The sequence below is a fragment of the Silene latifolia genome, chromosome 10 (assembly GCF_048544455.1).
Source record: "Silene latifolia isolate original U9 population chromosome 10, ASM4854445v1, whole genome shotgun sequence".
NCBI classification, from domain to species: domain Eukaryota; kingdom Viridiplantae; phylum Streptophyta; class Magnoliopsida; order Caryophyllales; family Caryophyllaceae; genus Silene; species Silene latifolia.
This window is the reverse complement of record NC_133535.1, coordinates 62651722-62663080: the sequence shown is the minus strand read 5'-3', so window position 1 is coordinate 62663080 and position 11359 is coordinate 62651722. Positions and strand designations below refer to the sequence as shown.

The 11359-nt window shown below is 36.7% G+C and overlaps 1 long non-coding RNA gene across 1 annotated transcript; it reads right to left on the bottom strand.

Annotated features, from left to right (window-relative positions):
* Positions 1 to 3790: 3790 nt before the first annotated feature.
* Positions 3791 to 6270, bottom strand: LOC141605653 (uncharacterized). The gene is made up of 3 exons (XR_012526412.1): positions 6055 to 6270; positions 4226 to 4321; positions 3791 to 4065 (listed from the first exon to the last, which is right to left on the bottom strand). It is a non-coding gene; the product is annotated as an uncharacterized LOC141605653 (long non-coding RNA).
* Between the last annotated feature and the right edge of the window lie 5089 nt (positions 6271 to 11359).

Below are 11359 nucleotides of genomic sequence, written 5' to 3'. Positions count from 1 at the left end.
TACACACTGTGCCCCCCGAAAGTATTTTCTTGACCAGGTATGGCCCGGCCCAATTGGGTTTGAATTTTCCCCCCGGATCGACGGGTAGTGATGCTCGAACCGACTTGAGGATCAAGTCGCCTTCTTTGATATTTCTGGGTTTGACCTTTTTGTTGAATGTCGGTTGTATACATCGTTGGTATTGCTGGACATTGTGTAAGACATTGAGTTGTCGTTCGTCTAGAAGCGTGAGTTGTTCGAACCTTCGACGGGTCCATTCCGCCTCAAGAACTTGACTCTCTAGTAAGATGAATAGAGATGGGACCTCCAACTCTACTGGTTGAACCGCCTCCATATCGTATGCTAGGTAGAAGGGTGTGGCTCTTGTGGGTGTTCGAATGGAGGTTCGGTATCCCCAGAGTGCGAATGGGAGTTTGCTCGGCCAATCGCAGTAATTATCTTGCATCTTTTTTATGATGGTGACAAGAGTTTTGTTTGCTGCCTCTACCGCTCTGTTGGTTTAGGGACGATAGGGGGATGATCGATGTCGCTTGATATTGTACTTATCCAACAAGGCTTGTGTTTCCGCCTATAAGTGAGAGCCTTGGTTGCTGATCGTTTAATGGGGTACCCCATATCTGCAGATGATGTTGTCCTGGATGAACTTTAGCCTTCCCTTGCACATTCTTAACATTTTGTTGGCATGGTAATGTGCATAATCTATGAGTTTTTGGTTTAAACTTATCTGAAGGAATAGACTTGACACTTTCATTGACAAGCTACATATACATTCTAAGATTTAGAGCTTGATAAACTGGTGACGTTCATGACCAGTTTCATATAGGATGTGAGTAGTACTCTCTATTAGACATGTAACATCAATTTGCACGTGCATGACACCCTTTTCTCAGTACATGTATGCATTCGGTTTGTGGTGGTGACACACGTGGAGAGGTAACTTACAACACTTCTTTCATTACTACCCATTAACTTCACATTAGCCAAATTTCCCTTTTGTCCCCTTAAATACATCCAAACTTAGCCTGCCCTGTCAAGCTAGTTAGTGGTTTTTGCGGGTATGCTGCTATCCTTGTCTATTTGGCTCGCCTTGAAAGACTTGGAGTTAATGGTATGAACTAAAGAAGTGAATTGGAGAAATGAAATGAAAAAGATTGAAAAAAAAAAGAGAAATGTTGAAGAAACACAAAGAAAAGAAAAAAAAAAACATATGGAAAAAATCGTTGAATAATACTCCCATACTTATTATTACCTTTCATGGGAAGTGTCTTTTGTTGATGTGAGTGATGTTTTGCCGCAATGGCACGGTTCTACGTTTTGTATTGAGTAGCGAAGCGGAATGAGTCTACTATTTAGTTATGGTTGTACTAGCTTGGCTCTACCTCCACTTATCCAAATTTATTTTGCCCCTTCTTACCCAAGGATGATTATGCATATATAACTAATAAGGTTGTTTTTTATATACAAAGAAATGAATAAAAGGTTTTAAAATACCTTTTAAAATGTAATTAACCAAAGATTATCATCGAAACACGGATTAAACCGTCATGGTAAGAAGAACCAAGGGTGAAAATGATTTATGGTTTAAAAAATTTATCATAAAAATGATTTGAAACGGTAAAAACCGGTTGTAAAATGAAATGAAAAATGGAAAGAATGAACTCAAACACGTTTGAGTTCTAATCTGGACACCCCATTGAGGCGCGAGGTACCTAGTGGTGACTAGGGCCTTCTGTTTCCTGTCAAAACTCGGTTTTGGCTCATTCAATCCGTATTTTGGATCATGTTATGCATGTTTTAGTATGTTAAGGTTATAAAAACAGATAAAAAGACATGAAAGAAGAGGATTAATTACAGCCTCATACTTACATGCAAGGTTGAAGACGAGAAATCGCCGTAAGTGGAAAAACATGTTAGGTCGGAAAACTCGGTTGAAAACCGTTTTAGCAAGGTAAAGATTGTTTTGTTTAGTTTAGTGAGTGTGTAGTTGGTCGAAGTGGTCGGTCAAGTGATTTAATTCACGATGACGGTACCAAACAATGTGTATTGCTTGTATTTCCTATTGGTAGGTCGAAAATACGTGTCGATTTGTGACTTGAGAAGTCGAATTTAGACTTTTAAGGGAGAAATGAGGAGGCGGACACTCGTGTACCTTCAAATGGTGGCATTTGAGGGGTATTTATAGAAGATTGAGTGGTTGTGTGCGTTTTGAGAGACGTGGCCGCATGGGCTACTCGAAGAGGCACGAGCCATTTCGCGGGTCTTCGAACTCTCTTGTCACTAACACGCATTGCAAATCATGATTTGTTCTATCCTAGATTTTGGATGGCATGATTGTAGTACTTGACCATTCAAGTATACCGGGTATACTTAACATGGAAGCTTTGTGATGTTTGTTTTTTGTGTTTGACTCGGTTTGACTCGTTGTTGGAGTCAGGATTTGAATTTTGAGTCGGTTTTTGGTCCGGTGTCGGTTTTGACACTAGTTAGTGTCATTGCAACCCCGTCGTCGTGCATGAAACACTCCAGGTACTTTTGAAAAGTTTTAAAAAAAATTGTTTTCGAAATCGTTTTGAATTTTTCGACGCAGAGTTATACAAAACTGTCGATTAAACGTATCGATTCCTAAGCATGTTGTAGTCCGATAATCATCGGGTGATTGTTGGTGAGTCAACAGATACCGAGTATCTACAGTTATTGCATTCATGACTTGGAATCCTCACATTTCGTCGGTGACTTGAGAGATTGTCCCCTTTTCCATGATAGATTTTATTCGGGATGCAGGAATGGTGATTGTTTTTCCGTTGAAGGGGACCCTGATCTTCTGGTGAAGGGTCGAAGTGACAGCTTTGGTGGCATGGATCCTAGGACGCCCTAAGAGCATGTTAAAGGATGCTTCAATGTCGACCACTTGGAAGTTGACTTGCCTTTCTAGGGTCCGGTCGTGACAATTAAAGTAGTCAGACCAGTGACTTTACGGTGAGTACTGTCATACGAGCGGACTCCTTGGTTGGTTAGAATAAGGCCGACTTCATTAATTCCCAATTTGTGTGCGATTTTGAGAGGGATGTCATTCACAGCGGAATCATCATCGACTAGGACCATGAGTGCATTCCTCTTCAAACATTGAACGACAATGCATAATGTTAGGTTGTGGTTGCTTCCGAAGGGAGGGATATCATCGGAGAAGATGATAAGGTTGCTTAACTCAGGAATGTCTCTCATCATGTGAGCTACCACTTCCTTAGGTGAGTAGGTGGATGGTATTTTCAATCTTCCCAGTGCTTGGAGTAAAACTTGACGGCACTACAACAAATTGGCACTCAGGCCACGGTTAAATACGTGATGCAAGTGGTAAATTCCCGTGGCTATAGTACTTTGTCACGGAAAACCTGTCGTGACGCAAGTGGCCGTGGCAAAAATTTAACCATGGGAAAAATTGCAACGTGGCTAAAATTATAAATTTAGCCACGGAAATTTTCGTGGCTAAAATATCGTGCCCAAACTAAATTCCTGTGGCTAAAATTGTATTAGCCACAAGGCTACATCGTCGCTAAATATATGAAATCCCGTGGCTAAACACCAGTAGCCACGAAAAAGTATCGTGGCTAAAAAAAGACTCCGGTGGCTAATCACTACTAGCCACAAACATTTTCGTGGAAAATTTATAATTTCTGTGACTAAAAATTAGTAGTCACGAATAATTTTTGTGGCAAAATTAATATTTATTGTGGCTGCATACATTAGTAATCTGTAGATATCTACGTTGTGACTTTATGCTCGTAGAAAGAAATAATAAGAATTTACTATTTATTAATTAAAATGTAACATGCTCGTCTTCTTGTGGGTGCATACATTAGTAATTAAAAGACTATTGTCAAATACATGTCCTACAAAAAAAATATATAAAAAAAAATTAAAATACAAAGTCGTGGAGCTAAATTGTATTCAATATAAGAAATAATCATGCCAATAAATAAATATTATAAATGTCGTGGTTGCTTCTTCAGATGTAGACAATCTTTCTCCACATTTGTCATTCCATCAACTAAAGATCACATTAAACACCTATAACCAAAAAGAGAGAAAAAAAATTATCTAAGTAAATGAATTAGTAGTTACAAATGTCCCTTGAAATAATTCATCTGATTTTTTGAAGTTGTAGAAAAATAACTAAAGATAACATTACAGAAGCGAAGTAGAAGGAAACAAGAAAAGGAACCTGTACCAGGAACTCAACTCTTATTTATAGAGGCCCACGTTGGATCGATATCCTCTGGTATATCGAACCTTCGATTCATAAACCAGACCTTGACCTGTGCGACTAAGAAACATGATGATTAGATTCTTAAATAACATGACCTTAATGCATTAAGGGCCCATGAATGGCACAATAAGCGGGATACGAAGATTTGGATTTATTCAACCTCAGTGTGAACAAAAAGCAAAGAGAGGCTATTTTGAACGATAAAAAATGAAGATTACACAGAAAACTGCACTGAATAAATACTATTACGTACTTCAAATAAAAAATGCAGAGATATTTTAGAGCCGTTTTTCTATTAAAAGGCATTATATAGAACCGACATATTCTGATTTCTCTGTATATTTTTGTTCACACTGGAAATAAAAACAGATGAATGCTTCTTAAAATGGTGAAGTAATGAGATCAAAGTTCCCTTGTTTAAACAAAGGAACATATATATATCAAAGACTTATTTCCAAAATGATAGAGGAAATGGTTAACATCATTGTTAGAAAGATTCGGAGGGAATAGAACTTAACCAATCAAGCATATCCCTCCCGTCCCTTCTCTATTTCTCTTTGCCATCCCAGTCCATCAATCATTATCTCCATACAAGATTACATTGACATTTTTCCGTCCTGAACACCATTAAATAGTTCCCGCAACATGTCTGGGTCTTACAACTACACTACAAAAACTCAAACAGTATGACATATATTACAAGATAAGCCATAAATACAATGCCTTTCATGACATTACGTCTTCGGCTATGTACAAGCCTCAAAGACCTAAGATGTCCGCATTTGTACACTTGCAAAATTGGAAAAGTGTTTCTAATAAGGATAATAGAAAGCAATAATAGGTCTACTAGTTCTCAAAACGTAGACGATATGGAGCAAAAACATGAATGATAAAACTATTGTATTTTTACCATGTGTATTGGTGTAGGAATGAGTGGTTTATATACTCTTATAAACTTTTATATTCTTACAAAAATACAAAATTCAGACGATTACCATAGAATATAGCTACTCAGTGTCGGCAAATAAGGCTAAGAAAGATGAAATTGGTGGTTTCTAAATGCCTCCACTAGATGTGTCATTGATTTTAAAGGTCATACTTTTTACTTAGTCCCTTATTGCTAAACGAAGGAGCTCTGCCAAAAGTAAAGGTAAACAAATGACCGGGATGGAAGGAGTACCATTTTGGTTGCTCACCATTAAGTTATACTCTGTACTCGGTACTCCCTTTGTCCCCATAATTATTTGTTTGCCTTTTTAAATTCTTATGAGAGGTATATTAATCAAAGCCAAACAAATGATTAAGACCGAGAGAATATATTTTAGTCAATTATAGGTGAATTTAGATGAGTAACATGTTAAAGTCACATGTTAACATTCACGAGACTTACTAAAATAATCCAAAATGAACAATCTCAAATTCAGACTACCTAATTATATACAATCCATAACTTCTTTGATAAAATCTATCTAAGATCAATGGATTATTGGTGCAGGAAACTCCTATTGTTTTGTCATCGCGTAGAATATTTGGCTAACTCGAACTTGGAGTCGATCAACTTGAAAGTTTAAGGTGATTGTGAGTTGGAAAGTAAAGCAATTAAATAATATAAGATCCCTAATTTTCATTCCCTAATTACCAACCTCCAATACACAATTCGCAATTTCGAATACGCAATACGGAATCAAAATCCCTAATTCATATCTCACAATTCACAAATCACAAAAATGAATCCACAATTCATTACTTAAAAGTAATTTTAATTGAATACCAAAGATAAGACGACTTACTAGTTTCCCGTAGATTCGTCGTGTGAAGTGTGCGTAGAAGGCTGAAGCCAAAGCTGGACAAAGGAGACAACGGGTTTGGTGGTATTATGTTGTTAATTGTTATCAATGTGTTTTTGGTTTTAGAACCTCTTTGTTTTAGGCGGGCTAAATATATTTGATATTTGATATGAACGTGGTATAGAATTGTGTGGTTTTTTTAGTTTTTTTTTTGGCTAAATATCGTTTTCACAAATTTGTGGGTGAGACGGTCTTATAATGAGTTAAATTATTTTTTTACGGAGTACTTTTCTCGTGACCTTTGAATGGTTGCAACAATAACTTTCCGAATTGACCAAACATAATATTATTATCCAACCCATTGTTTTTTATTGCACATTGAGCATTTTTTATGATGTGATTCATTTAAAAAAAAAGGTACAACGTATAAAGGTAGAAACCTTATGAGTACCAACTACCACATAACATTTTTCATTTAAAAAACAATAATTTTAATAACATAAACTAATACATATATATATATATATATATATATATATATATATATATGTGTGTGTGTGTGTGTGTGTGTGTGTGTGTGTGTGTGTGTGTGTGTGTGTGTGTGATTCATTCAAATAAAATTACGCACTCAAATATCAAGATGTTCATCTAAAAAGAAAGTGATTGGTTCGCGAATCAGGGCACTTCTTCTCCCACGCTTCCAGTCATCTTGGATTCTCCTTATGCGGATCTATGTACTACTCTTCGTGAAGACTACATTATTGAGGTCTCTACACCGCGAGTCATAGCAAGCTAGTCTAATTTTATTAATTTCGGGACTTGCCCCTCTTATATGTTGGAAATTATTAATCTCATTATACAACATATTCATATATATATGTTACAATTTAATTTTGTCATAAAAATAAATTTAGATCTTATGCATACAAACATAATTAAAATAGAGAAGAAATCGTCATTCTTACTATAGTAGTTTTGGATTAAAAGGGCACAAGTGAGTTCTCCTTCTCACTTGTTCTTGAGCTTTCCTTATAAATGGAAGAACAAGGTTTCAAGCTTAGAATCCCTCCCAAAGATGAATACCCAAGATAACCTCTTAAAAATAAATATTATTTGAATCTAGAACAATATTTATCTTACAAAAATTGACCCAAAACTATTATTTTTGTCTCTTTTAATTTCGGCCAAGAGAGGATAATTTTGGAGCTTTTATTTCTCTAGTATTTCTTAAGATGTAGAGAGTTTTTATTTCTTACACTAGAAATAATATATGAAGTATGAATGAATAATTAGAGAGAAAAAGCTCTCTATAATGCCCTTTGAAAAACCGATGGGAAGGAGGGATTGAGAGCCAATGCATGGGCAAGTTTTTCTATCCAAGAAAACATAGGCTTGCATGGCTATAAGCTAGGTGTGTAATCATTTTGTTTCCACTTAAATAATTTACACAAATTAAACATTTCACTCCCTCCATTTTTCGGCACCTATATAAAATGGAAAGTCCATTTTACATTTTGTCATTTGTCAATTGTCACATGTCACTAGTCATGTAAAATTGTCATGCATTTTTAACATATTAAAAATCAACGTATTAATAAAAATACGTCATGTACAAAATCGACTTAGTAAATCATAATTACTTGTACCAAAATGGTTTACCAATTATAAATCACAACATCTTGTATTTAAAATATATTATTCATTCAGTTTCAATTGTTTCCGTAAACAATAATTTCATTCAAGTAATAAAACAATTCGATTACTTAGACCGTATCTAATTTAATCAAATTACAACGAGACACGTAAATATCACTTCCAAAATCGTCCGTCAATTTTAAGTAATTTAATTGACTCGTATCGTCATACGATCAATTAAATATTCAATTAAGAGTGTTATCCTTTAGGTATGACCTAAGGGGATCAAATGATCACCACCGTCGCACGATAGTAATGTCAAACTCTAGTCAGCCAATCATTACCGATATGTGTGGACCAGTTGACTGTAAAATATTACATCCCACATCTATTCTTAAAATGAGATTTAAACATGTGATCATCCAAGTGGGTAATTGTTATTAGTCTCATATTGTTGTTGGATTTGCATCATAATAGTTAATGGGTGATTCTGCCTTAAAGTATTATGCAATTGTTGGAATTGCATTATAACATGATAGTGTGTAATTGTTATTAGTCTCATATAGTTGTTGGATTTGCATTTAGAACACGATGATGAAGAATTATGCCTTAAAGAGGCGGAGTAATTCTTGGTACATGTACTCATGGTATAATGAGGTTCATGTTGTTTTTATAGTGTCTTACTTGACATATTGTGATATATATTGATTTCATGTGGATGTTGGTGGAGGATTGGTGGAGATGTGGTTGTGTTGTGTGATTGTTGAGGAGACATAAGGTGGTTCAGGAGAGCGTCTTACGCTCGAGTCGCTCTTTGGAGTTTTCTACTCCAAGGAGGACGTGCATGTTAATGGCTTGAGGATGAGGGATTCAGGTGCGTCCCAAATCTGGCAGGAGTTCGGTTAGCGCTTGGGCTCGGTACTTCAGGTGCGTCTCATGTATCTTTTTACGGACTGTGGTCTGGCTGTTTGGTGGTGGTGTTGCGATGTCTTCACCGGTTGAGGTGGAGTTGGAGTTGGGATTGAAGGAGATGATGTGACATGTGTGTCTTATTTGTTTTCTTTGCATTTAAAAGTGGAGTGTGTTGGTTCTGTGTAAACTGTCACTCTCTTTCATTGTGGTGGCCTATGATGAACCATATGATAATTTTGATCATATGGGAAGAAGCGGATTACAGGTTTGGCTATGATGATGATCGGGATGGGTCGAGCTACTGACATTCGAAGTCGAGTCGCCTAGTCACATGATAATCGATGTAGAGCTTAGTAGTGTTGCCCATTGTAGTCGAGTTTGTATAATGTATAATTCACATTGTATTATTCGTTTATATAATAAATTAAACATAGACTTCAATAAAATGTTACTTAATTGGAGTTTCGAATCACTACCTCGGGCAACCGAGATGGTGACATTCCTGATTACCTTGGCCGGGTAAGAAAGGGTGTTATAATTACTTCTATTGTTTTCGATTTGAGATTTTCGATATTTGATATGTAATCAGTATTTTCCTTTTGACCTTTAATAAAATTAGTTTAAATTGTTCTTCTACTGTTGACTTGATATGTACTATTTCGAGCGAGTGAGATGGTAACCCTCCTTTTAACTTTGGAATGACTTGCCAAAGACTCCTTGGTGATTGGGAGTATTACATGTCGACATTGAGTTTCCTATAATCTATACACATCCGCTACCCCATAACAGTTCTAATGGAAAGTGTAGTGTTATCTTCTTGTTGTACCACTGTCAATCCCACTATCATAGGAACTACATGAAAAAGACTCACTAATTTACTGTCCGTTATAGGATGGATAATAACTGTTTCCAAAAGTTTCAAGACTTCCCCTTTCACAACTTCACCCATTTTGGGGTTTAGATTTGGCCCTCAATGGAAGCCTGACTCCCCTCTGTCAAACTATTCTATGCATGTAAAGGCTTCGACTAATCCCTTTTAAGTCCTCAATGTTATATCCCAAAGTTGTCTTGTGAAGTTTGAGCAATTTTAAAAGTTTATAGAGTTGTAAATAACGATAATAAAGACTACTAGTTTTGCTTCAGTTATAGTTTAACTTATATTTTATGTTTGATTAGGACAGAAATAATTTTAAGTTGTTTCAGATTTGGTACAAATTACAATGTAAACTTTTAAAATTATTTTCGCGGTAATGTCATGTTTTATAATAGGACCTTGTTAATTGTTAACATTGGTTTTTATTTGAGGTAACAACGCTAACACGCCCAGGTTCCGATATAAAGTTTTGAATTATTGGTAGTTAGAATATGAAAGTGTTACACCTCGTTATCATGACTAAGCCAAGCCGGAGATTGTGGCTAGAAGACTTTACACTACACAACATCGTCCAGGTCATACATGCACATATGACTCTCGTAGGCTTCGAAGTGATCATCTGGATATGTGGTTCTATCAAACTAGACAGTTGACATCTTTACCTTGGGCACAAGGACTATGAGGAGGTCGTTTGACATATGATGATGGGATGTGGAGTCAGCAACCATCATCCAACTCTATCTTGGGGCGTTTTATTCCTTTGGTGAGGGTGGTGAAAACACACTTAGGTTTTTCAGGAGTCCTCACTATTTTCAACGACGACGCTTTAACCTAAGACGCCCGATTAGTACAACGTGTCCTCGCGGACACTGGGCTTAGTGTAACATCTCCTTCTTACCCGGCCAAGGTAATTGAGAGATGTTACCGTCTCGGTTTCCTGAGGTAGTGAAATCGGAATTACAATTAAGAAACTTCATTAAATAAATAACAAGTTTAGTGATTACATAAATGTAAACAAATGAATAAAAGTGAACTATACAAATTACAAGTCTAGTACCATCTATGTCATCTATGCTATGTTACTCGACTCCGACTCCAAGGCGCAACTCAAATCCCGATCATATCAACAAGCAAACCTGTACTCAACCTGCTCCCCATATGATCGTAAATATCATATGGATCGATACATGCCACCCCGGAAATAGGTGACAATTATACAGACGCACAAATGTCAGTTTCAATAATAAATAAATAAAGTGTGACACGACTCAAAGTGCGTGAGTATGCAACATGATTATATCATAAGCGAACGGCTATCAAACAACCACCACTCCGGTATCGGGACACGCCCAGCGTACCCACAACCACCATGGTACCGGGACACGCCCAGACATACTGACAACCACAAATAGGTACGGGGACACGCCCAGACGTACCGGATCGAAAAGCCAACCAGATCCCTTGCCAGACGTCGTGTCTCAACCACACGAGTCCCTCCAAACTCAAGTCGTTAATGTGCATATCCCTCTTGGAGTGGGAAGTTCCAAAAGGCGACCCGTGCGTGAGACGGTCTCCAAACCGCCTCACATCTCCTCAAGAACTAGTAATCAACATATACCTAATGCTTAAAACTGACAAGTTTGTTTATAAGTCCAAGTCATTACCTAACGCCTAAAACTGAGTTTAATTGATGAAAAATAAAGTTTAGGGGTACACTTAGTGATAATGACAACAATTAGGGATACCATGTATGTTTCAAAAAGTATAGGGGTGTCATGTAGAAAGTCGAAAAATGGAGGGGTACCATGCAGAATATCCCTTAAAAGATTTTCGGCAACATCTTTGATACGAATTTATTTGGCCATTTCCCCTCTTCATTTTCATGCA